The sequence below is a fragment of the Grampus griseus genome (genome assembly GCF_964374135.1).
Source record: "Grampus griseus genome assembly, chromosome: X".
NCBI classification, from domain to species: domain Eukaryota; kingdom Metazoa; phylum Chordata; class Mammalia; order Artiodactyla; family Delphinidae; genus Grampus; species Grampus griseus.
The window spans coordinates 1,603,383-1,630,192 of record NC_138999.1 but is presented as its reverse complement, the minus strand read 5'-3'; positions in this window follow the sequence as shown (position 1 = coordinate 1,630,192).

Genomic DNA, 26,810 nt, shown 5'->3' with positions numbered 1-26,810 from the left:
TGTGTATATGTACCACATCTTCTTTATCCACTCATCTGTTGATGGACACTTACGTTGCTTCCACGTCTTGGCTATCGTAAATAGTGCTGCAATGAACATTGGGGTGCATGTGTCTTTTCAAATTATGGTTTTCTCCAGATATATGGCCAGGAGTGGGATTGCTGGATGTTTAATCCTTACTTTTCTGCATGGCCGTTCAGCCCAAATGCCTGTCTGCTTAGGACACTGAATAAAGAGTTTCATTCCCAAGTTTCACACCTCCCAGCCCTGGGTATTTGATGCCCCCAAGACCCCAAAGACATCAGAATCTCAGGGCAGGGGAGTGGCTCCCGGTGTTCTTTAAGGTCCCTGGATCACACAGACAGGGCTGGGAGTCACCACGGCCAAGGTGATGTAAGTCTGCAAAGTCACTCTCAGGTTTGAAAGATTAATGGAAGCAGCAGAGCCCGGGGGTGCCTTGCAAGCACCCCTGTTGCTTCCCAGTTGCGTGTGTCATTTGCTTCTTAGGGAAGCAGAAGGTTCCCCGGATGCAGCCCCTGGGGTGAGGTTTCCTTGGGAACCAGCTGTCACTTCTGGTGAGCATCATTCTGGCCTCAGGAAACTCAAAGCAGCTGCAGAAGCAGCTGGGAGGAAGCGTGATTCATGTTAAATCGGCCGTTCAATGCGGTTTTATGTCACAACGAAGGGGTCCACATCAGAGTTCTCGTAGCCTTGCCCATTCCAAAAAGAAGTGGGTGTCCTTTACAAAGTGCAAAAAATGCTTAAACAGGTAAACAGAGCAAAACTATATTTTGTGTCCAAAAATGGACACTTTGTGAGCTATATGTTCAAATCCAGACCTGGGTTATCCCATTTCCATTACTCTCAAGTTGTGTGTGTGTGTGTGTGTGTGTGTGTGTGTGTGTGTGTGTGTGTGTTAAACCCTATTCCAAGGATATGAAACATCTGGCAGTAGAACTTTGTGAATAAACATGGGCTAACACACTTGTGCTTTCTGTTGGCACAGGATGGGGGGAAGGAAAGAACAATTTATAAAAGTCTTTTGTTTTAATTCTGTCAAGATGGAAAGGAGTATGCATGAAGGATAAACAATTTTATACATGTTTCAGAAAGTTGTCTCCACCCAGAAAACAAAACAAAACAAAACAGGAACTAGGCCAGCATTTAGAGCTTGAAGTCACTCAAGAATATATCTGACTCATCTCTTAGGCGTTGGCCAAAGAAGGAAAAGCTTAATAATGTATAAGCTATTCCATGCATTTCTAATAGTAAAGGTTTTGATGTTATTGGAGGTCAATTTTCTTGCAGTCAAAGCTGCCATAAAGATGGATTTAGGTGTACCATTTTTAGTAACCATCATGTCTTTTGCAAAGAAGCCAATGCAATCTTGAACAATAAGGATTTTATAAGGAACGCAGACATAGATAAAGAAGCACACAGAGGTCAGAGTCCCCGTCTGACCAAACTCGTGGGTAGATGCGTCCTCCCTCCTCCTCAATCTCTCTCTGTGGTCAGATTCGTCCGCCCAGCATCTTCCGGTACACGGATGATCCGACCTCCGCCTGCCCCTCCCAGTGGGCCATGTAGACTGATCCCATGATTCTTTTTTTTTTTTTTTTTCTTTTTGCGGTACGCGGGCCTCTCCCTGTTGCGGCCTCTCCCGTTGCGGAGCACAGGCTCCGGACGCGCAGGCTCAGCAGCCATGGCTCACAGGCCCAGCCGCTCCGCGGCATGTGGGATCCTCCCCGACCGGGGCACGAACCCGCGTCCCCTGCCTCGGCAGGCGGACTCTCAAACACTGCGCCACCAGGGAAGCCCAATCCCATGATTCTGAACGACTCCTAACCTCCTGGACTGTTGACGTATCTGACACGGACATGATTGTGGTCCCTTCCCTGGGTCTGGGGAGGATTCAGTAAAACCTGTGTCCAAAGCCTGGTACTCAGGGGGTTCATGATGAGTGTCATGGACCATTCTTCTTCTCTGAGCGCAACGCACCAGCCCACTTAGTTCTAGAGGGTGCCGGGAGCCTTCACCACCTGAGGACAGGGCCTGGCTCTTGGTTCTGCGGCAGCTGGCCTTTGGGTCAGGAGTCTTCAGGGGTGACTACTGCTTCAGCTCTCGGCCCGCCTGTCCCTCCTTCCATGTATCTATCTATCTATAAATCTATCAATCATCTATTTACCCATCCATCCATCCACCTCTCTATCCATCCATTCTTCCACCCATGCATGCATCTATATCTACCTACCTACCATCTATCTATATCCATCTGTCTATCATCTATTTCTAATCCATCCATCATCTATCTCTCCATCCCTCCCTCCATCCATCCATCCAGGTTATCCAGGCATCCACCCATCCATGTATTTATCTCTATCTACCATATTTATTAATTTACTCACCACAAATAACATGGATGAGATTAATTCACAAATTTTCTGGGAGCAGATCTCAAGCTGTTCCCAGCAGACGGCGATCAGAAAAAGAAGGAGGATCTAAAACCCAAATGCGGAAGGACTTCCCTCCCTTCCACAGAGCCTGCCTTGCAAGGCAAAGTGTCCCAGACAGTCAGAACCAGAGGGAAGAAAAGAGTTCCTGGGGCCAACAGGGGCTGCTTAGAATGAGATTTTAAAACCACTTAACTGAGTGTGCGGTCTTTCACACAATGTTCTCCATACCTTGAAGGGTCAGCGTCAAAACTGAATTCTAGACTCACGGAAAAAGGAGGCTCTGTGAGGTCTCCTTCTGTTTCCAGCTACCCCTGGGAGAGAGGTGCCCCGTGTAACTGCATTCTTCACCGGGAGAGAAAACCATCTGAAACACTCAAGTACCCTGAAGCCAATGCTGAATGTGAATTTTAACATTTAATTAAGGTATGATTTGAATAATTAAAAAATAAAATTCAATCAATCAATCACCAGCCATCCTGGCCAGAGGCCAGCTAAGCCACTGCTCTCTCTCTGCTCCTCGACAAACAATATCTCTTAAAAGTTTGCATTTTGTTTGAATAAATTTATTTATTTACTTTTGGCTGCGTTGGGTCTTCGTTGCTGCACGCGGGCTTCTCTAGTTGCGGCGAGCGGGGGCTACTCTTCATTGCGGTCAGCGGGCTTCTCACGGTGGTGGCTTCTCTTGTTGCGGAACACGGGCTCTAGGCGCGTGGGTTTCAGTAGTTGTGGCACGTGGGCTCAGTAGTTGTGGTGCACGGACTTAGTTGCTCCATGGCATGTGGGATCTTCCCGGACCAGGGCTAGAACCCGTGTCCCCTGCCTTGGCAGGCGGATTCTTAACCACTGCGCCACCAGGGAAGTCCCTACATTTTTAATACCATGGACATCACTGCAATATTTTTAAGAGGCTAATGAGAAGTCAAGAGGTTTTTTATATTTTTAATATGAAACAGAACATCTTCTGTCCCTGGGAACATATTTATGAGAAGCACAACCTATTAAAGAATCACCTTTCCTTTGCATGTTAAACCTATTATTATAGTGTTATTTCCCACATGAACAGGCATGTCTTAAAAGTAATGAGAGTTAATATTTATGGACTGGTTTTTAAGCACCAGGTACTAAGTCCTTTACATGATCTGATTTTATTTTCACTACAACCCTGCAGAGTTGGTTCCTCACCCCCATGATATAGAGTGAAAGTCTATGTCCCCCCCCAAATTCATATATGGAAGCCCTAACCCCCAACGTGATGGTGTCAGGAGGTGGGGCCTTTGGGGGTGATGAGGTCATGAGGGTGGAGCCCCCCTAAATGGGATTAGTGTCCTTAGAAAAGAAACCCCAGAGAGCTCCCTCGACCCTTCCAGCAGGTGAAGACACAGCGAGAAGACACCATCGATGAACAAGGAAGAGGGTCCTCACCAGACGCTAAATCTGCCCTCGCCGGGATCTCAGACCTCCAGCCTCCAGGACTGTGAGGAATACACTTCTATTATTTATAAACCACCCAGTCTGTGATAGTTTTGCTATAGCAGCCCGAATGGACTAAAGACACCCCATTTGAAGGGCTGAGATACAAGGCTGGGACCTGCCGAGGGTCATCCAGCCTGAAGGTGGCATTTGGGTTCTGCCCACAAAGCACGTGAACTTAACCGTTCTGGGGTTCCTCTGCCCTTCCTCCCATGACTCAGACGTTGATTTACGTTGCTCTTGGAATACCCACCTCTTGGAGTTATCTTAATATTCATCAAGATACCGCTTTTATGATCATGACGTCCCTTATCAATTAACTTCAGCTGTCACCACCATGGCCACACTCTAAACATCACTTTACCATCATAATTGGAAGTCTCACACAATGTAGGCTCTTTCCAACACCACCAATTAGTTTATGTTCCCCCCGTGAAAACACTTCTTGAAAAATAAATGAGCAGGACCTCCCTGGTGGTGCAGTGGTTAAGAATCCGCCTGCCAATGCAGGGGTCACGGGTTTGAGCCCTGGTCCGGGAAGATCCCACATGCCGCGGAGCAGCTAAGCCCATGCGCCACGACTACTGAGCCTGCGCTCTAGAGTCCGCGAGCCACAACTACTGAGCCTGTGTGCCACAGCTACTGAAGCCCGCACGCTCTAGGGCCCGTGCTGCGCAACAAGAAAGAGAAGCCACTACAATGAGAAGCCAGCGCACCGCAACGAAGAGCAGCCCCCGCTCGCCGCAACTAGAGAAAGCACACCTGCAGCAACGAAGACCGAACGCAGCCAAAAAACACAAAAAAACAAACAAAAAAAACACCTGGGCCCGCAGCAGTGAAAGGCCATAATCCTAACCACTGGACCACCAGGGAATTCCTAGAAATAAACATTTAACATTTAATGTGTTAAGCCACTGAAATTCCAGGGCTTCTGTGTTCCCATAGTGATTTCACTGGAAACTCGCAGCCCCTGAGCCCCGCGCTCCTCGGGGTTCCCGGATGTGACTGAGGTTTCTCCGGGGAGGAAGGGCTGTGATGGCGAGCCCCGCGGCCGCCACCCGGGTGCCCTGTGGACGGCGCGCCCTCGCGCATGCGGCCCGCGGCCTCACGGAGCCCGTGTGTTCCCATAGTGATTTCACTGGATACGGTGGATGGCTTAAAACACCCCAGTGATGCTGCTCTTCTCATCTGGGGGCAGAAGAGTGCATCACACGTGATCGAGCACCTCCTCTCCTGGGCATATGTCCAGAGACAAATGAAAACTCTAATTCGAAAAGATACATGCACCCCGGTATTCACAGCAGCACTATTCACAATAGCCAAGGAATGGATAAAGAAGATGTGGTCCATATATACAATGGACTATTACTCGGCCATGAAAAAGAATGAAATAATGCCATTGGCAGCTACATGGATAGACTTAAGAGAATATTATGCTTAATGAGATGTCAGACACAAGTACTGCATGATATCACTTATGTGTGGAATCTAAAAAAATAAACCAAATGAACGTCTGTGCAAAACAGAAGCGGACTCACATAGAGAACAAACTAATAGTTCCCAGTGGGGAGAGGGAAGGGGGGAGGGGCATGATGGCGTAGGGGATTAAGAGGCACAAACTATTATGTATTAAATAAGCTACAAGGATATATTGTACAAGACGAGGAATGTAGCCAACATTTTATAATAAAGGGAAGCGGAGTATATTAACCTGTACAAACATTGAACCACTAGGTTGTACACCTGAAACTTACATAACACTGTAAATCAGTCATGGCTCAGGAAATGGCCAATTGGCCTCAGCCTCTCTCTCCCTCCCCCTTTCCCCAACCCCTCCGTTTCCTCTCTAGAACCCAGCACCACATCACCAAAAAGTTTCCATTATTAAAGAAGCTTAGATGGCGTGAGCAACCTCAGAAATCCCTAACAAAATGGGCACTCTTTGTGCCCTGCTCTGAGCTCTTCCCAAACCCGACGGACGGCAGGTGACACCGTGCACAGCACCTCAGGGGCGGCCGGGCAGGTGGACCCAGGGCGGCACCAGGCTTCCGACAGGCGCACGGGCAACAGCAGCTGCGCCTGGAAAAGACCAGGCGGGCAGCGCGCGCCCTGCAGGGCCGGTAGGTGGCGCCATCAGATCGCGGTAAAGGGAATCCGAGCTGCGCCGGTGCCTGCGTCCCGGGAGGCAGCCCCCGAATCACAGCTGGAGTCTGCGGGGCAGCCTCACCCCGCAGGCTGTGCTAGGTCCTCACACACGTGATGACCGCACAGTCATCCCGCCAGGACCCTCCCCATGCTCGAAGGAAACCCAGCCAGGGTGTCACAGCCCCGCCCCGCCCAAACCCTGGGAGGCGCGAGATGCACAAGGTCAGAGGGCGATTAAAGACTAAATACCGTAAACACACTCCCAGACATAGAACACTAACGCAGGGTTACCGGAGGGGAAAGGGGAGGGGGAGGGATAAATTAGGAGCTTGGGATGAACAGATACGTATTACTGGACCTAAAATCAACAACAAGGTCCTCCTGTAGAGCACAGGGAACTCTTTTCAGTATCCTGGGACCACCTATAATGGAAAAGAATCTGAAAAAGAATAGATATTTATAGAAGTATAACTGACGCACTTTGTGGTACACTTGAAACTAACGCAGCATTGTAAACCAGCCATACTCCGATTTAAAAAGAGAGTAAATATTAGACAACGCAGAGCATAGGAGACACTTTGCCATCATGAGTTTTCTGATGCCCCAAGTGGGCACCCAAGTCTGGCTTTATACTTGGAAATTTGGAATTTGTGTTAAAGGCCGGGGAGATTTAAAAACCGCACTTCTTACACCTTTTGAGAAACAAACCATAATTATCTATTGACACTGAATGACCCCTACCGTTGTCCCCGCAAGGAAGGGTGGGGTTCAAACCCCGAAGATGAGTTGGTCTGGCTCCCCCAGCTATCTCCTTTGAAAGGGGCACAGTCCTTCCTCCCTCAAAGGGATGGGCTTTATGTAAAATATTTCCGCACACAGGAAACACCATGAAAGGGGAATCGATGAACGCATATTGTCTGTTTGTTCCCCTCTAGTCCCCCAGTCCCGTAGTTTTCCCTACTAGGGCATTCCTATAGGTTATTACCAGATACTGAATATAGTGCCCTGTGCTATACGGTAGGTCCTTGCTAGTCATCTTACATTCAGCCTGACGGTTAAGGATGAAGAGCACGTGGGCATTCCTGCCTTAAAGGATATGACGTTTTTCAAAGAACGCAAAACTGCTTGTTAAATATCCCATTGACAGAACCAGGAGGTCCTCCGGACACCTGAGTTTCCCCCGTCCCTTTGGGAGGGTGGGTGGTGTTGAGCTTGTCACAAAAGTGGGCATTTTCCTACAAGCCATCAGTGCTCTATCTTGGCGGGTTTTCCCCTGGTTTTCACGGACCATCAATCTTTATCAAGCACCCACTCCGTGGGAAGCAAAGACCCCCCCCCACTCCCCATAAAAGGGCATAAATACGGATTGAAGTCAGCTCTTGTGATCTCCTAATTGAGGAGCGTTTCAAATGTTAATTGGAGGCCACAGACCTGCATGCAAGTTATAAAGGATTCCACACTCTGTCGACAGTACCCTGATGCATGAAATACAGATGGTTACACCATCCACCTGATAAACATTTCTTAAAAGGAGACTACAAACACAACCATTCAAAAGTAAAACCCTTTCCTACGGTTCCTATAGTTGGTCACCGACCCAGAGCTGCTGCGATAAAGTTTTTTTTTTAAAGTGCTAAAGTCTGAACTTGCCATGAGCGCTGCCTTGGTTACTCTGTTACTTGATGACTACCTTTCCAATGCACTGAGTTTAATGCATCTGTCTTCTGGGACAAAGCAGTTATCCCAAGAATGTGAGGAATGTTTCCTTGTAAAGCGACCCCATTCTAAGAGGCAGATGGGCTGCAGCTGCTTCCCTTTACGGGGAAGTCTTTCTCCTATAGGCGTTTCGGTTCCCAGACGGAAATGCGGTACATCTCAATTTTTAATTTCAGTGTATTGAGTGCATCCACATAAAGCCTTAGCTATTATCCACTGGGCTGACCCGTATGAGCTTTGAAAGGATTTGGACAAATTATAAGAAGGCATATCCCACAGATAAGAAAGCTGAGAGAGTAAAGGCAAGCAGAAACCACACGCTAAGAAGATGAAATGCCATCCCAGCCTTAGGGTGACATCTTGCTACTATGGAAACATCCCGTTTTAGTTCATTGGCTCCCGTGGGTTTTTACCATTTGCTTTGTTTTTTGGCCTCAATTAGCAAGTCTGTTTTCGCCTAAGCCAACATGTAGGCGAAAACCTATCATCACAGAAACCTAGCAAGATGGAAAAGGATGCTAATTTCAACACCGCCGCTCTCATCCCAAGACACATGCACCAGCCACAGAGCCAGAGAGAAAACTGACAGTTACACAAATCGAGTTGTAGGAGCGGGAATCCTGGGATCCAGGAACAGGACCCCTGACCAGGCTTCACGGGTGCTGAATACTGGCGACTCGACGTGGAAACCCAGGAGAAGGGGTCCCCAGATCCGTAATCCTCCACGGGAGATGGACACGGGGGGCCGTTCGGGCAAGTTTCCTATGATAAAAACACACATGTGGGCGTTCCAAGTGATGCTGAGGGAGAAGCAATTATTATTGGATTAACTCAGGCAATTGAGTCAAGCCAGAAAAAGACACTGTCCAAAAACTCTCAGGAAAGGTGTTCTGAAAACGCTGGGCCGCCCCCAGCTTGCTCTAGGGTTACCCCAAAGACCTGTAGCCCGTTCAGGAAAATACACACATCTCTTGAACAAGCCTACCTAGAGAGAGTGGCTCGCCAGGGGCCCACAGCTTCTCTGGTTGGACCACGGCCAATGCTTGGTCAGACAGACATCAAGCCAGACAATCAGACAGAAGGGGACTGGTTTCCTGATTCTCCTAGTCATGCAGGAGCCCTGGGTCATGGGGGACCTTCCCTGCTCTTCTCTGCCTGCCCCAAACCCATGGGGTGCCCTTGCCCCTGAGTTCCCAAATGCTACTGCCAGCTCAAATGAAAACCAATCCAGGGGACTCACCTGTGGCTTACAGATGTCCGCTCATGGCTTTGCTTACCAAGACCATCTGGAGGGAAAGATTGGAAGTCTGGGGTTAGCAGATGCAAACCAGTAGATGTAGGATGGATCAACAAGGCCCTACTGTAGAGCACAGGGAACTCTTCACATCCTGGGATAAACCATCATGGAAAAGAATACGAAAAAGAATGTATGTATATGTATAACTGAATCCCTTTGCTGTACAGCAGAAATTAACACACGATTGCAAATCAACTCTACGTCAATAACATTAAAAAAAAATTTTGTTCCTAACCTTCCATCCAAACTCCCCCGTCGTAGTTTCTGCATCTTTCAAGTCTCCGCCCACAGGGTGGCTACCCTCTAGCACCTTTGACAGACAGTATCCATTAACAACCAGCACATGTGTGTGTGCGCATGGGCACGCAGACACACACACGCCCACACACACACCCACACACACACACAGAGCTTCCCGACACAGCACCGATGCTTCCTGCAGGTGGCGCCGTCTGCTGTTACAATCCACCGGGTTTTTAACAATTCCCATCGCATCCACCCAAATCCATCTCAGACCCTTCTCACCGGTCGTGACCTGCAGTCTGAAAACCAGTGCACCAAAGCCAGGATGAAGGTGTGTCGATTCATCCACGATTTCTCTCTAAAGTTCAAGTCCCCCTGTAGGGACAGTCTGGCCTGGATTTTCAGGTTGCTTTATACACTCAGTAGCAAGGAAAGGTTTTAGACAAACGTACACACGTCGGGGAAAAAAAGGAAGCCCTGATGGCTAAGAGGGGACCAATCATTGTCCGGAGGCCTGTGGTCCAGCCACTGTACCTAGGAAGAGGTTTTAGCAGCTCCTGAAATTTGATCTCGGAACCAACCACGTATCTGATTCCAAAACAATTCACTCCAGGAAGATCACAGGCACTGAAAGTTGTGTTCCTGCAGGACTTGGAAGAGGAAAACCCATGGCAGGAGTAAATAGAAATAAAAGGCAACAAGGACAATTCTGCGAGTGGAAGGAGAACGGACAGGAGCCTCCGTGTGAGAGCAGCTTTCAGATAAAGCCACGAGTGCGGGGAACGGGGGCTGAGAGCAAAAGTCAAGTAACCCACGGGCTTCCCTGGTGGCGCAGTGGTCGAGAGTCCGCCTGCCGATGCAGGGGACACGGGTTCGTGCCCCGGTCCGGGAAGATCCCACGTGCCGCGGAGCGGCTGGGCCTGTGAGCCATGGCCGCTGAGCCTGCGCGTCCGGAGCCTGTGCTCCGCAACGGGAGAGGCCACAACAGTGAGAGGCCCGCATACCGCAAAAAAAAAAAAAAAAAAAAAAAAAAAAAAGTTAAGTAACCCAGACGAGGGTGCACAGAGGCTGGACACGGTATGAGTTTTACGGTGCTGGGCGAGGGCATGCTTCTCGACAGAGTGACTCTTCTCTCGCCATCCACAGGACTAGCTTCCATGTCAAGGCTCCTCCGGGAATCCGATTAAGTTAAACACACACACACACAAGATGTTAACAGATGGCGACCAACCAGAACGCACCAAAGCTCACAGGAAAGCAATGTGGAAAATGCTCCCTGAACTGAGTTCATTTTCTCACGGTCAACATCCAAGTCCATTTGGTGAGCAAAGAATGGTGACATGTGTCCTCAGACACCTCCTATGCCTTCACACCAGGGCGGCTCTGGCTCTGGGCGTCGGAGAGGTTCTGCCGACAAAGTTAAGTTTAACGAAGAATGTCAGAGATAGGCTCCCCTCCCTAGCGGACCCCCAAGAAACAGGAACTCTGCGTGTGTGAGTGAGGTGGGAGTACCGGAAGCGGGGACAGGCAGCCCGTTGCCCTTCTTGTTTTGGCCCGGGGACAGCTTGAGGCTGGGAAGGCAGATGCCTTCAGAATTAGAAGCTGCAGCCCTGCAAAAAGATGCACAGTATTGCTGCTCATCAGATACTTCCTGGGGGATACCAACTGTTTGCTGTGTGTGTGTGTGTGCAGGTACTAGGCACCCCCCCCACCCCGCCAGGTGACCTTGAGAAGCCCCCTGACTGCAAATCCTGCTGGGCTGGGTCACCTCACCTGCAAGGACATTCCTTCAGCCCCTACTCCTTTCACAGACCGCAGACCCGTCCTGGCTGCCCGGAGCCGGGGATGTGGCCTCCTTCTTTGGCCCCAGCGTGGGTGGGTACCCTCCGTTCTTCCTATGCCGCACCGCGGGGAGAGCACAGTCCCCGGGGTGGGCTGCAGGAAGGGGTCCAGGGCCACTCTGGAATCCACTCCTGATTCTTTCCTGCCCTGTGTCCACGCCGGACCAGACCATCCCCTCACGATCACCGTGCACGTCCTGCCCGCATCCTCACTCGGCTGCCGTCAGAGGGGATGCTGTTTCCCGTGGGGTCAGGCCCTGTGTCCTGTGTGCAGGCTCTGAAGGTCACCTGGAGTGAGTACAGGAAAAGAGCCCCTGGCCGCCCCCCCCCCGCCCCCGAGGCACCCGGGACTCAGGGATGGAGGGCTCCCCTGCAGATGCGTTCCTCCCGTTCACAGTCCCTCACCCTGCACACATGAGGCCTTCTGACCACCCAGCCGCTGGCGTTGGGGGCCTCACGTGGTGGAGACTGGAATCGGAGCTCCTGGGTCCTGAACGCCCTATCCTCTGGGACACCGGTGGCTCTGTTTTTCGCATATCCCGAAGTTCTAGTCTAGGCCCTGGTACCCCTGTCCTGCACCGCGTCCCTGAAGTGCTGGGCTGGGGGGATTCTACCTCCTTTGCCTGTCCCTGCCGGAAGGGCCAGCGGGCATCAGCCCTAAGCGCAGCCCAGCCCGCAGGAAAGGTGTGTGTGTGTGTGTGTGTGTGTGTGTGTGTGTGTGTGTGAGTGTGTAGGCGGTGGGGGACAAGGTCTGGTTTGTCATCCACAAGGCCCAGCCCAGGAGGGTGGGAGACGCACGTATGGGAAGGTGGCGCGGGCGTGCGAGGCTTCTCGTCCGTCAGGGCACAAGCCCGCCTCCCCATTCCGGGAGGTCCAGCCCCGGGCTCTTCATCCATTTCCCCCAGAACGGGGCGCCCCCTTACGTAAGGGCACTCCGGTCTGAACCTGCCCCCTGCCTCTGCCCCATCGCGTCTGCACCCCGTCCTGCCCGGGTCAGCAGTGAGTTGGATGCAACCCGCAGCCCCTCCCGAGTCCAGCCAGCCAGCCGCCCTCCGGGAGAGAGGGGGCAGGAAGGGGCTGCCCGTCTCCGCCGTTGCCTCTTGCCCGCCTTCCCCGGTCCTCAGTAATTACAGCTCAGCGCCCCGGCCGCGGGCTGAGGGGCGGGCGCCCGGGAAACGGGGAGCGAGGGGGGCGCGCGGACGGGGAGCGGGCGGACCGCCGAGGCTGAGACGGAGCGAGAGGGCCGGGGCGCCGGGGCGGGAGGGGCGCGCGCGGGCCGCGGGTGGGGACGCCGCTCCCCCCCCACCCCCGCCGCGCCGCAGCCCCTCCCCGCGCGCGGCCCCGCGCCTCCCCGCCGCGCCCCCGCCGCCCGGCAGCCCCGCGCCCCACGCCGCCCGCGGACGGCCGCGCGCCGCGCCCCGCGGGGCCGGGCTTCCACCTGTCCCCGCGCGCCCGCCTTCTCGCCGCCGCCCAAGTTTGCGGGGACCTGCCGGGCGCGCCGCCTCGCCGCCTCCGTCCGCGTCCGCGTCCTCGCCCATGGCCGCCGCGCCCCCCGCGCCGCCCGCCCAGCCCCGCGGCCGCCGGGCCCGGTGAGCGCAGGAGCGCGGGCCCCGGAGCGGCGCCGGGCGGTCGGACCCCGCGCGCAGCCGCCCCGAGCAGCCGCGGCCGAGCGGCGGGCGCCCGTCCCCGGCACGGAGCACTGCGGATGAGGCGCGGGGCCGGCGCGGGGCTCCGGGCGCGCTCGGGGGTCGTGAGCGCCGCGCCCCGCGCCCCGCGCGCCCCGCCGGGGCCATGCAGTCGCTCATCTCGCCGGTGACCAAGGCGATCCTGGTGGCCCTCTTCATCTTCGCCATCCTGCTCATCCTGTACGTGATCCTCTGGTACATCTGCCGCGATGTGGACTGCGACCACGGCATCTGAGCGCCGCGGCCCCCGGGGCCCGCCGCGCTGAGGGCGCCCCCGCGGCGCCGGGCATGGGGGCGGGGCGGCCCGCCGGCGCCCCCCGCCCCGGGCCCCGCCGCGCGCCCGCCGCAGCCACCTGGCCTTGACCTTCAGGGACGGAGCGGGCAGAGCGGGTGAGTTCACTCCGGCGGCCGCCCTGCGGGGCGAGGCGGGGGCGAGCCGCAACTTCGCGGCGGGCGCGGGGTGCCGGCGCGGGACCGGCCCCGGGTGGGCGCCGCGCCCCGGCCTCGCCACCCGGGGGGAGGCGGCGGCGGGAGGGCGTGCGGAGGGCCGGGCGACCCCCGATCCAGCCCGGCGCCTTGGGTCCGAGGAGCCGGGCGCTCCCGCCTTGGGTCGCCACCTGCGCAGCGGCCCGGGGCGGAGCGGGACCGAGCTGCCGGGCGTCCGGTTGCTGCCACGCGCTGCCGGGTCCCCAGCCGTCGGCCCGCGGGCGCGGGGACCCCGCGCGGAGGACCCCGGGCAGCCCCGCCGGGCCGTGCGGAGAGAGCGCGGCGCGGGGGGGCCGAGCGCAATCCACCGCAAAGGGACACCTCCCGCCAGCAGTGGAAAACGGGTCGAAAGCCCGGGGCGCCCTCCTCACGCCCCAGGCACCCCCGAGGGGCGCAGACCCGCGGGGATGGGAATTCCTCCCCAGTGCCCTAGCCCCCTACCCCAGAGGAGAGGGAAAGTGGGAAAGCTTTGCCCTCCGCCAGGTGTGCCGAGCAAGTTTGCGACTTAAATAAATATCTTGTTATCCAGAAAAAAATACCTCTCTCTGAACGTCTCTGTGCAGAAGGAACGCGTGAGGAAAAACACCCATCTTAGACAGGCTGCCAGTTTATGCACCTGCAGATGGCTAGGCCGTCTTCCTGGGGTAATCAGGGCAGAGGGGGATGTCTGGGTCCCGGCGGTCATGAGGGAGCCGCCCCAGCTCTCAGCAGCCCAGCTTTGTGCAATTCATGTTAGTGCATTCCTCTCCCACTAACCGTTTCCAGCCCCTGGAGGGTTAAGGAAACTGAAAGCGCAGGCACTCCTCGTCCCCCGGAATCTTTGGAAAACCCAAGGGGAGCGAGCCTGTCTGATGTGGGGCGATCAGGGTTTGTGCGCGTTGCGTGGGTTTTCTCCTGCGGTTAAAATTGGTGCGGAGTCGGAGAGTGGTCCTGCAGCCTCCAGCGCACGTCTCCAAGATCCAGTGTCTGAGGACCCGGAGGGCGGGGAGGGGAGACCCATTTTCAAGATGACAAACGCTGTTTGAGGGAAGAGAGATCCGAGGACACCCCCCAGACAATGCCCCGAATGCAAATGCATTCTGAAGGCGTTCTGTGGAGCTGGCTGGGGAAACGCTCTCCTGTCACATGCATCTCTGGAGGGCCTGCCCCAGCTCCGGAGACCGGTCCCCTTCCCCTGTCCACCGCCCCCACCGCCCCCACCCCCCATCTCAAGAGCTAGAGCCTAAGATTTGCTCAGCTGGGTTCGAAACAGACCAGGCAAATACTTCTGATAAATTTCTGAAGCGCCGCGCCTTAGGTATCAGGTGAATTAGCTGCGCGAAAGGAGGTTAAAAGATTCGTGATCACATCCCCAAATATGATGCCTTGAAAACTGTCCCCCCTCCACCAGAGGAAGTACCTCACAAGTCTGCATCCCACGCACGGCACGTGAATTAGGAGCCAGAATTACAACAAACACACACACTGCGGGAGAGTGGATTAGGAAAGGGGAAGCCACCCATAGGAGGTGCCTGAGTCTCCGGTGAGCCTGGGGGAGGACATTGTGATTGGGGGCTAGTGGGGCCCATCTGGCAGGGGTAGGAAAACACCTTTACAAGGAAAAGTGCCCAGCATTACATAACTGAGACCATCCAGGGTGTCTTCCTGTGGCCGGAGGGTCGGTCCCCCACGGCTGATGGTGCTGGCCACACACACATACACACACACACACACACACACACACACACACACACACACACACACACACACACGGGAGCGGGACCCCATTCCCATCCGGTGACGTGTCAGGTCGGTCCATGCTGGGTCTCCCTTGGGTTATTTTCCCCACACACCATTTCAATCCCGACAGATCAGCATTGATTCCATTTCCCAGAGAATGTGCCTTCCCATCAATAAGAAACCAGCCATCTGCATATTATTTCTATGACCCATGAAATGTGTCTCCTTCGTAATCATTGCCGTCTCTGCGGAGAGGGTCATCGCAAAATCAGGACAAAAACACAGGGTCCCCGGATTCAAATTGCCAGGCGTGTGTGAAGTCGGCTGCTCTTAATGAATCCGTGAGTTAATGCTCTTGCTGTGACACGGTAATGCCCACAGTGTAGACACTCGCCCCCTCCCACCCCGACATAGACCAGGACAGAACCACGACCCTTTTAGACAAAATGAAATCACGGTCCCTCACGTTCACAGTAGCCTCTGTGATCTACAGAAGACCTTCCCAAATGGCCTTCTGGATCGACGCCAGTATTCCCATTTCAGGTACAAACCGAGGTAGTTTCTCGCCCAAGGTCATGGAGCCAGAAGTGCCGAGGCGTCACTGGTGAAGGACAGAGTCATGCTCGGGGAGCTTCCGGCCGGAGAGGGGCCGCTCGGGAGACCTTCCTCTGCTTCCGTGAAAGGTGCGCCCTGTTCCCTCTTATGTCCATGACTGCATGTTTCCACCCATCACCTCTCCAAGGGAGCCCCGAGATCCTGGGGACCCTGTGGGTGTTTACTGTCTAAAAAGAGACCGCTCAACTGCCTGAAGACAGCAACCTCTACCAAGATCATTCTCTGGAGCCCAGAAAGATCACTCCTGAATCCGGGGGTGGGGGGGTGGTGAGGCTGATCTCCAAAGGCTGGAAAGAGTGTGACAAGGTAGAAATATCTGTCCTGTCACCTTCTGAATTTTCTACGGACAAGCAACAAACCCAGAGTGCCTGCTGAAAGGAAACAACAAAATGTGGCTTCCTATAAATAACAACTACATCTCATAGTTACGGAGGGTGTTACAAAGTACCAGACAGAGTTAAAGGGATACTATTCACATCGCATTTTATCCTTCTGACAGCAACATGAGTCTAATGATGATTCCAGTTATACAGAACAGAAAAAAAGAGGCTAAAAGAAAAAGATTATGTAATTTTCCTAAGATCGCAAGGAAAAGAAACCAGTCACCAAGAGTCTTCAAGCTCTTACCGCGGACCTGCACGCACGCTCACGTGTATCTGTAAATAAAAGCTCACCTCCGTGGCTGTGCCATTCCAAAAATTTTTAATTGTGCTTCTCTCTTCACCTCTCCCTTAGGGCTTAGGAATCATCTTCTTCTTCTAAGTTGTTTTTGATAGGTTACAAAATAACTGCTTAATATATATTTACAGGCGTTGAGCACATAGGTTTCCATTTTAAAAAAGCTTTTGACTTATTTCTTTATAAATATTGACAATCAGACATACAGATTTGAAAAAGTGAATTCAAGAGTGTGCCTAGTATATAAAATAGATAACCAGCAAGGACCTGCTGTATAGCCCAGAGAACTATACTCAATATTTTGTCATAACCTATATGGGAAAATAATCTGGAAAAGAATATATATATAGACACACACACACACACACACACACACACACACACACAGATATAACTGAATCACTGTGCTGTACACCGGAAACTAACACAGCATTGTAAATCAACGATAGTTCAATTAAAATTTTAAAAAGAGTGTGTCTCTATTTTTACATTTTGGAAGCTGTCAGTTAACGTTCGTAGGGCTGCACCGCGTGGCTTGTGGGATCTTAGTTCCCCGACCAGGGATTGAACGTTTGAACCCAGGCCTTCGGCAGTGAAAGCGCTGAGTCCTAACCACTGGACCTCCAGGGAAGTCCCGGACAGCACTTTTTTAATAACAGTGTCCTAATATGTTTTGAGAACACTTTTGTGTCCTACAAGGATTACGCTTTGCATCGTATATTGTGTAAAGATGCCCCAAAGCTCCCTCCTGTGCCTCCCGCCCCTTTCTTCCCCAAACTGAAGGTTTCTCCAAAGAGGCAAAGAGTGGCCGCTGGAAACCTCGGCTTCTTTCAAAGAATAGTTCGTTGATGGAAGTGAGCACCTTGGGTCTGCACAGAAGCATCAGGGGAAACGGGGAAACAGAGCATCGAGGACCCAGCACGAGGGAAAAGTGATGACACTTGGAAGGACGCTGTTTGTCAATCATATAAGAAAGAACTTTGTAGCAGTGAAACTTCTTGTGGGCTGCCCCAGAAGTGGCCGGGGCTGTTTGCTTGCTGGGCAGTTGACTTTTGCTCAGGATGTGTGAGCTGGCGGGCGGGGTTGGAGAAGTAGAGTCCTGGGGTTTCATACTGTGTGAGTGGATGTACCTATCCCCCAGCTCCCGCATCCCTGAAAAGCAAGATTCTTCGGCAGAAGCAAACGTGTTACAATTCAAGACAAGTGACTTTGGGGGAGAAGAATTGGGTTTCGGAATCTGATTGTTGCTTCTGAAGCTATTTTCAGCTTCAGAAAGAAAAAAAAAAAAGGAGGCAGAGAATGTTTGTCAAGCCATCACAATGCCTCATACAATAGCCTGTGTTCCTACTTTGTTCAAGCTCCACTCCACAGATGTTCATCAAAGTGGTCTGCATTGCAGATGTTTCTAGAACACGTGGGCACGCAGATCACAGAGTTCGAAGGTGTTGGCAGGTAAGGAAGACCGAGCGTCTCACCTCTTCGTTTCAAGATGCGGTATTCTCCGCGTGTCAGGCTAAATCACAGTTGCAGAGTGAAATGGGAAAGAAGTGGATTTGAAGCTGGAGGGGGGCGGGATGGAGCCCTGACTTGGAGCCGGGGCTACCGGGCATGTGGCTGGCGGGGATGCAGGAGGCTGCATCTGAAACCCATACGCCGGGCTGGGATGCTGGGCTGTGCATACAGGAATAAGGCAGCTCAGGCAAAGAGGAAAACAGTCCCCGTGGAACGTCCTAAACCCCTTCTGTGCCTCTGAGTGGCTCCATCTCTAACAGACCATGTTTCCATAAGTCACTCCCCGCCCTCCGACACAGATGGAGTCTGTGCGACATGTAAATAAAAAGGAAACAAATGGAATATAAAGCATGACCTTCCGGCCACGTGCGGTCCACGCCGAGCTCCCAGTTTCTTCCAGGGAGGGGCGTCTGTCCCCCACGGGGCGTCCGGCACGCGCATCCCCACCGTGACGTGACAGACGTGGACCTGCCCCCGTCTTTCAGGTAGCACTCCCCCCCAGTTGGATTTCTGGGGCCTGGGAGCAGGGACCACGCATCTATTAAGCACCTCCTGTGGGTTTAAGATGGTTTCACGTGACCCTTACAAAACCCTGGGATGTGCTGTTGGGTTTTCCTCTGCGTGGATGAAAACTGAGTCCAGCTACGTGGTCAACGGGGATCTGAAGGGCAGGCTGCCGGGGTCAGCAGTGGCTGATGTGAGCCCGCTTTTGCTCTCACTCTCCGTTGGGCCAGACCAAGCCTTCCGTTCACCTGCATTCGCCTCGCTGTGGTTCCTTAGACGTCTAAGCGCAGCAGGCAGTGCTGGTGTCTGTGTGCATCCGGTGGTTGAAGCTGTAGGTCGACCAGTCGCCCGGGGTGATCATGGGAGGATCACTGGGAAAATGGGCTCACCACGCTCGTGAAACGTCAAACGCATGCTTGCGTCTCCCAAGGCAAAACAGTCCGACCACCATGCAGTGTCACATTACTCTTTATTAAAATGTTTATTGAAATATAGTTGATTTACAATGTTGTGTTAGTTTCAGGTGTACAGCAAAGTGATTCAGTTATACATAGATATGTATAAACATATGTATTCTTTTTTACATTCTCTTCCATGATAGGTTATTACAAGATATTGAGTATAGTTCACTGTGCTATACAGTAGGTCCTTGTACTCTTTTGAATTTTTTTTTTTTTTTTTTTTGCGGTACACGGGCCTCTCACTGTTGTGGCCTTTCCCGTTGCGGAGCACAGGCTCCGGACGTGCAGGCTTAGTGGCCACGGCTCACGGGCCCAGCCGCTCCGTGGCATGTGGGATCTTCCCGGACCGGGGCACGAACCCGTGTCCCCTGCATCGGCAGGCGGACGCTCAACCACTGCACCACCAGGGAAGCCCTCTTTTGAATTTTCTTAAATGTAACAGGAATGTCCTTGACAGTCTTCAGGTATGGCTTGATCCAGGGCCTCAACTGATGTCAGCAGGACTCAGTGTCTCTCTGTCTCTCATTGCTCTTTCTTCTTTGGTACATGACTCTTCGTTGCTACGTTATCACCATGTTTGTGAAGCATGAATACAATTAGGATGAAGACTAAATTATTCCCCACCCCACCACCATTTCATCTTTTACTGTTTGGATACCAAGGGAGCAAATCTCATGGAGATGATGACAGCATAGGTGTTGGATGTTACCAACTACGCAAAATTCCAAGACAACCAAAGACAAAAAAAGGACTGAATAAGATAGTAGAGGGGGATAGAAAGAGACATGAGAAGGAATGCATCACAAAACAGGGGCTTAAAACAGTGTGTATTGCATCAACTTCTAGAGGAAAAAAAAATGTAAACAAGTAAACAGAGGAGCTTGCAATGAACAGTCATGAGAGAAGCAGAAGTGTCAGTTTGTTGAACCGGGGGCCCCCGGACGGTCCATTCTCCTCTTTTCTCGCTTCTTTTGAAAGCACGAGTTTCTTCCGACGCCACTGTTGCAGAGAATGATTTGAGCATCTTTTGGCATTTGTCTTTGCTTGTGTGTGGTTTCATCTTTGAGAAATACTACACGCGCCCAGAAAATTACACCCTGCTGAAAGGAGCCCTGTACCACACACACACACACACACACACACACACACACACACACACACACACACACACACACACACACACACCCTGAGGCCTCCGCCAGCCCCCTCGGCCGCACGTGTGGTATCTGAGTCATATGCACCCACGTCTGTTATTAGAACGTTCCGAGTGAATTTCCCCTTCACCATTACTCACATGCTGAGACCCTTCCAGGGTCGAATTCCACAATTATAGAACATACCAACTACGAATAACACATGCATTGTAGTGCGTATGCTGACCATAGCCATGCAGAAGTTGTACAGCTGTGCTAACGTTTTATTCGATTCCTATCTCTTTTCGTGGTCATTGTTTTTGGTGTGTCTGTGACAGAGTTCTCACGTGTTAGGACCCTAATCCCATGTTTCTCTGAAACCCTTTGATTTTTATCTTGGATTTGCCCAGCACCGTGATTTTCAGAAACACGGAATACCACCTCATTGCAGAACTGGCTGTGATTTAACGCCTTCTCTGTTTTTATTAAGTTACTTTTAAATTTCCTGCAATTTCTTCAGGTAGGTTAGAGACGGCCCAGGATATTCATGCTCTGTGGAAACTAAAATCTCATTGTAAAAAAAAAGGAATGAGGATCTCGAGATTTCACTCTGCCTGGGGTTTACTTTCTTGTTTGCCATCTTTTGCTCCCTTTTTCCCCTTGAAGTGTTTCTAGGGTGCAGAGCTGTTTTTTTTTTTGTTTTGTTTTGTTTTTTTTACCAAAGGAATTCTACTTAGGAAATAATTATTCTTCTCCTGGAATAAAAAACTCTCCTCGGTCTCTTCTTCAGCACTCAGGGCTTTATTTAGTCCACTGAGCTATAAAGAGAGGCTGCTTCCTGCCAGAGCTGGGTGACCTGTTTCGGGGCCTATATTTCCCCGTCCTCCTTGGCATCCCAGCCCTTTTCCAGCCCACCTCCTCCTTGGGTGAATCAGGCAAAAGCAGGGGAGGCCCGGCCTCGGCCTGGAAATCAGGATGTCACCTTCCGTCACAAGCGAAAGTCCCAGAATGATGACGTCCTGTTTGTCCCACTGAACCATTCCTAGAGTAAGTTTTTTTAATTTTGATTGGAGTATAGTTGCTTTACAATGTTGTGTTAGTTTCTGCTGTACAGCAAAGTGAATCAGCTGTACGTATACCTATATCCCCTCTTTTTTGGATTTCCTTCCCATGTAGGTCACCACAGAGCCGTGAGTAGAGTTCCCTGTGCTCTACAGTAGGTTCTCATTAGTTATCTATTTTATACATAGTATCAATAGTGTATATATGTCCATCCCAATCTCCCAGTTCGTCCCACCACCACCCCCACCCCCTCTTGGTAACCGTAAGTTTGTTCTCTACATCTGTGACTCTGTTTCTGCTTTGCCAATAAGTTCATCTGTATCATGTTTCTAGATTGCACATAGAAGCGATATTACACAATATTTGTCTTTCTCTTTCTGACTGACTTCACTCTGTATAACAGTCCTTAGGTCCATCCACGTCTCCGCAAATGACACTATTTCGTTCCTTTTTATGGCTGAGTAATATTCTGTTGTATATATGCACCACATCTTCTTTATCCATTCCTCCGTTGATAGACATTAAGTTGCTTCCATGCCCTGGCTATTGTAAATAGTGCTGCAATGAACATTGGGGTGCATGCATCCTTTCGAATTATGGTTTTCTCTGGATATATGCCTAGGAGTGGGATGGCTGGGTTGTATGGTAGTTCTATTTTTAGTTTTTTAAGGAACCTCCATACCGTTCTCCATAGCGGCTGCACCAATTTACATTCCCACCAGCCGTGCAGGAGGGTTCCCTTTCCTTCACACCCTTTCCTGCACTTATCGCTTGTAGATTTTTTGATGATGGCCATTCTGAACCTAGGGTATATTTTTTAACTAGTGGTTAACTCAAGGAGTTAAGACGGGACGCCCATCTTCCACGAAGGGAGAGTATGAATCATTTCCACCCGGCGGCCCCCTGGGCTAGCAGATATAGAGAGGTATTCATTCAAAATGGAAAACAAACACCAAAGGGAAACGGGGGGGGGACATAAATTAGGAGTTTGGGATTGACATGTACACACTACTGTATGTAAGATAGATAACCAACAAGGACCTACTGTAGAGCACAGGGAACTCAATATTCTGTAATAACCCAAGTGGGAAAAGAATTTGAAAAAGAACAGATACACGTCTATGTACAACTGAATCACTTTGCTGTGCACCTGAAACTAATACAACATTGTTGATCAATTATACCCCCCTATAAAATAACAATCTTTAAAAAGTGGAAAATAAAGCAAAACAAAAATCACATGTAGGCAAAGGTGTGATTGTACACGTTCCCATACAGTGTTTGTTGGATCATTTTTCAAACATTCACTGAGCAGTAGAGGTTTATTTACGTGTTACTTTGGGATGTTAGTATTTGTGGAATTACAAAGAATCAGGCACTCCTGTACTTTAGCTTTAAAATCTGTGATGTTCTTTAAATTCATAATAAGTTGATGCAGTTTGATACTTAGGAACATATAAAAAGGTACTGTGAACTTTTCTGCTTTTGTTTGTATTCAAAGTTTTGGTTTTATAAAACCAGACGGATTGAAGACTTACAGAAGCATTTGAACACTCAAATACGTGTCATGATTTTCTCTTACTGTTTGAATATCTTCATTCCTCTTAAATTCACGAAACTTCCATCTATCTGAATAAGCATATAAAAATATTTTGGTCTTCCCCCCCTTTTTACACAGATTACTCTTTTTCTCCCAAGTAAATAATACTTTTTGATTTACATTATCAAGGACATTTACTGAACTACGAAAATGTATAACAAATTAAAATCTGATGTGAATATTAAAAAAAGAAAAAGAAAAAGGAAATAACTGCAAAAATGCCTTGAGTCATTGTATCGAAAGGATAAAAATACATTTAGGAGGAAACGGCAGGCCTGGGATTGGGGAAGGAGCGCTGCACGTGCTGGTGTCTGGGGCAGTGGAACGTCATCTCACCCCTGTGGTCTGGGGGTTCAGGGCTGGATCAGCACGGCCACAGGGGGACACCCTTTCCCGTACACGTCACCGCCCCCATTTGAAAGGCTGCTCCAATTCTGAGCCAGTACGGTTGAGGCCAAGCGGTCCCAGAGATGGTGCAGCTCCGAACCCCTCACTCAGCTGTCAGAAGGAGGCAAGAAGCAACACTTAGTCCTTCCCCTTGCCCACCGGGACGCTGTGTTTCAGAGGGTCCTGGTGATGCCAGGCCCCGGGCCGGGTCCTGATGTTACATCCTCTGCTGAGCACATGCTCAGTCCGGGGTTGAAAGCCAGCCCACGGCCCTGGCTTCTGTTGCTTGTGGTGCTTCTTCCTGCTCCCCCGGAAGTGGTACCGGGGGCGGAGAGACAGTGCAGGTGACCATGGTTACCCCTCGGATCACAGCATCCGCCAGCCGGGGAGGACCTTGCCGTGGTGGGAAGCCAGGCTCCGAGGCTGGTCGGGAAGGGCATCCTTTGCGACCCTCAAATTACCCCACAGGGGACCTGCCAGGCTCAGCCCTCTTGGGAATGTCAGTGTCCTGGGAAGACACAGAAATGGGTGGCGACCCACCCCGTCTTAAGGATGAGACGTACGAATAACAGGGATGTAATCGGGGGACATCTGGTTCGGACTGATGGGTCAGCCTCCTTGCAAAAGCCAAATTAATTAGTGCCGGGTATGGGGGCTGAGGTGTGTGTGGTCGTCCTTGCACGTTCACGATGGTCTCTAAGCAGCTACTGTAACCTAGGAGGGGGTACCTGGAGTTTGCTGCTGAAATTCGAGTGGCTCCAAGGAGGAGAAGCCTCTCTCAGTAGATATTTACTGGGAAAGTCTGAGGGATGCTCCCACCGCAGCCCCCATCCCCCGGCTCACAAGGACCAGGCATCCACTTCCGAGTTGCCCCACCTGCAACACGGAGGGGCCCCCAGGTGCTGGTTCTGCCTCGATTCCAGAAGATCCGAACTGCCAAAGACTTTGGCCACTTTCTGGCAAAGGTGGAGGGGCCAGGAGTGGCGGCAGGTGGCCGCCTGGCCCACTGTGCTCAGGGAACATGGGGCTCCTGGGGTCCTCTGAGGGGCATGACAGCCGGCATACAGCCCTACCTAGCATGGCACTGATGGGTCTGGGGCCCCGTTCCTGCATTTTCCCCTGGAAACCCCATTTTTCCAGCGTCTAGAACAGCTCTGTCGAATGGCAGTACAGTGCAAGCCACATAAATAATTAAAACGTTTTCTGGTAGCCACCAAGGTGCCAACTCCCACTTATAAGATAAATCAGTACCAGGGGTGTAACGTACGGCATGAGAAGGATAATTAACTCTGCTGTGTGTCACATATGCAGGTGGTTAAGGGACGAAATACTAACAGTTCTCATCATAAAAAAGGTTTTTTCTATTTCTTTAATTTTGTATCTAGATGAGATGACAAATGTTCACTAAACTTATTGCGGTCATTATTTCATGGTGCGTGTAGGTCAAATCACCACGCTGTACACCTTCAACTTATACAGCATTGTATGTCCATTATATCTCATTATATCTATATCTTCCAATAAAACTGGAAGGAAAAACTTGTTGTGGTAGCCACATGAGAAAAGAAAGCAAGAATGGTCAAGATGAAATCAATTGAGGGCTTCCCTGGTGGCACAGTGGTTAAGAGTCCGCCTGCCAATGCAGGGGACACGGGTTCCAGCCCTGGTCCGGGAAGATCCCACATGTCACGGGGCAACTAAGCCCGTGCACCACAACTACTGAGCCTGCGCTCTAGAGCCCGCAGCTCTAGTAGCCACAGCTACTGAGCCTGTGAGCCACAACTACTGAAGCCCACGAGCCTAGAGCCCGTGCTCTGCGACAAGAGAAGTCACCACAATGAGAAGCCCACGCACCACAACCAAGAGTAGCCCCCGCTCGCCGCAACTAGAGAAAGCCCACACGCAGCAACAGAAACCCAATGCAGCCAGAAAAAAATGAATAAAATAAATAAATTTATAAAAAAAGAAATCAATTGAATTGATATATTTTATTTAATCAGTATATCAAAAAAGTATCATTTCAACAATATATATGTATATATGGGTGTGTGCATATACATAAATGAACATGTAAATTTATATATTAATAGAGATACGTGTTTCTATTTTTTAGTGTACAGAATTTATAGAAATGTACGAAAACATATATACATATACTTTATACATTTTATAGGTATATACATACATATATCATTTACTAAAATTATATTTTAAAATTCTATAGGTATATACACGCGTTTAGAATTGTCTACTAACCGTCAGGGAGATAGCTGACATGCTGTGTTTATACTAAGCCTTTGGACCCCATGGGTATCGTACACCTACAGCACGTGTCAGTGGAGACAAGCTTTATCGAAGAGCTTGGTGGCTCCGGGGTCGGATGCCCTAGTGTCTTCCAGCTCACCCCCCCTTTTCTGGGTGAGATTCCTGGAACTCCCTTGGCCCTGAAGGAATCCCCCTCTGTCTCTTCTGCTCATCAGCGTTTCAACCATCCAGTTTCCCAAATGTAGGGTTACTTGGCCAGAACTATTCCTGGTCGGGGGACACATCCAAACCACCACACATGGCTGCTGCTTCTGTGACGGGTCACTGCCTTTTTGGGTGCCCTGACAGCAGCGGGGCCCCAGAATTCCCCGCCATGCTTCACCGAGCATCCCTTCAGCCTTCAGAGACACCGCTGATGGCCAGATCTTGTGTTCCGTTTGGTCCAGCCATACAAAGGATAGAAATAATCCATGAACGGAACATGATATTCATGTAGGCACGTGAGTCAAGGCTCTCCTGCTAAACCCCAAATTTTATTTGGGTTTCACTACTTCTTCCCTCAAGTCCCGTTTCTCTCCCAGGATCCCACCTACAACACCATTATCACTTTCACCCTCATGCCTCCTTGGGCTCCTCTGGGCTGTGACAGTGTCTCAAACTTTGTTTTTGCCTTTCTCTGTCTGACTTACTTCACTCAGTATGATCATCTCAAAGTCCATCTATGTTGCTGCAAATGGCATTTTTCGTTCTTTCTTAAGACTGAGTAGTATTCCATTGTATATATGCACCACATCTTCTTCATGCATTCCTCTGTTGATGGACACTTAGGTTGCTTCCATGTCTTGGCTATTGTGAATAGTGTTGCTATGAACATTGGGGTGCATGCATCTTTTTTTTTTTTTTGCGGTACGCGGGCCTCTCACTGTTGCGGCCTCTCCCGCCGCGGAGCACAGGCTCCGGACGCACAGGCTCAGCGGCCATGGCTCACGGGCCCAGCCGCTCCGCGGCATGTGGGATCCTCCTGGACCAGGGCACGAACCCACGTCCCCTGCATCGGCAGGCGGACTCTCAACCACTGCGCCACCAGGGAAGCCCTGCGTGCATCTTTTCGAATTATAGTTTTGTCTGGATATAGGTCCAGGGTTGGGATTGCTGGATCATATGGTAATTCTATTTTAAAACTTTCTTTGTTTTTGATGACCTTAGCTCTGATGAGCACTTGTTAGATTTCTTTTTTTAGGTTGCCCCTCTATTAGGATTTGCCTGATTTTTTTTTTTTTCATTATTAGACTGGGATGATTGGTCTTTGAGAGAAAACCCACAGGAGTGAAGTGCTCTTTTCATCACCTTTTATCAAAGGGACATATTATCAACATGACTTGTCACTGTGCGTTTTGGGCCTTCTTGGTCAGCTGGCTGAGGTAGTCAGATGTCTCCAACGCAAAGCTACTATTGTGTCCTCATTCCACACCCTTTTGGAAGGAAGACCGTGTGAACAGCCCACACTTAAGGAGGAAACCATATTCCACCATTTTAGG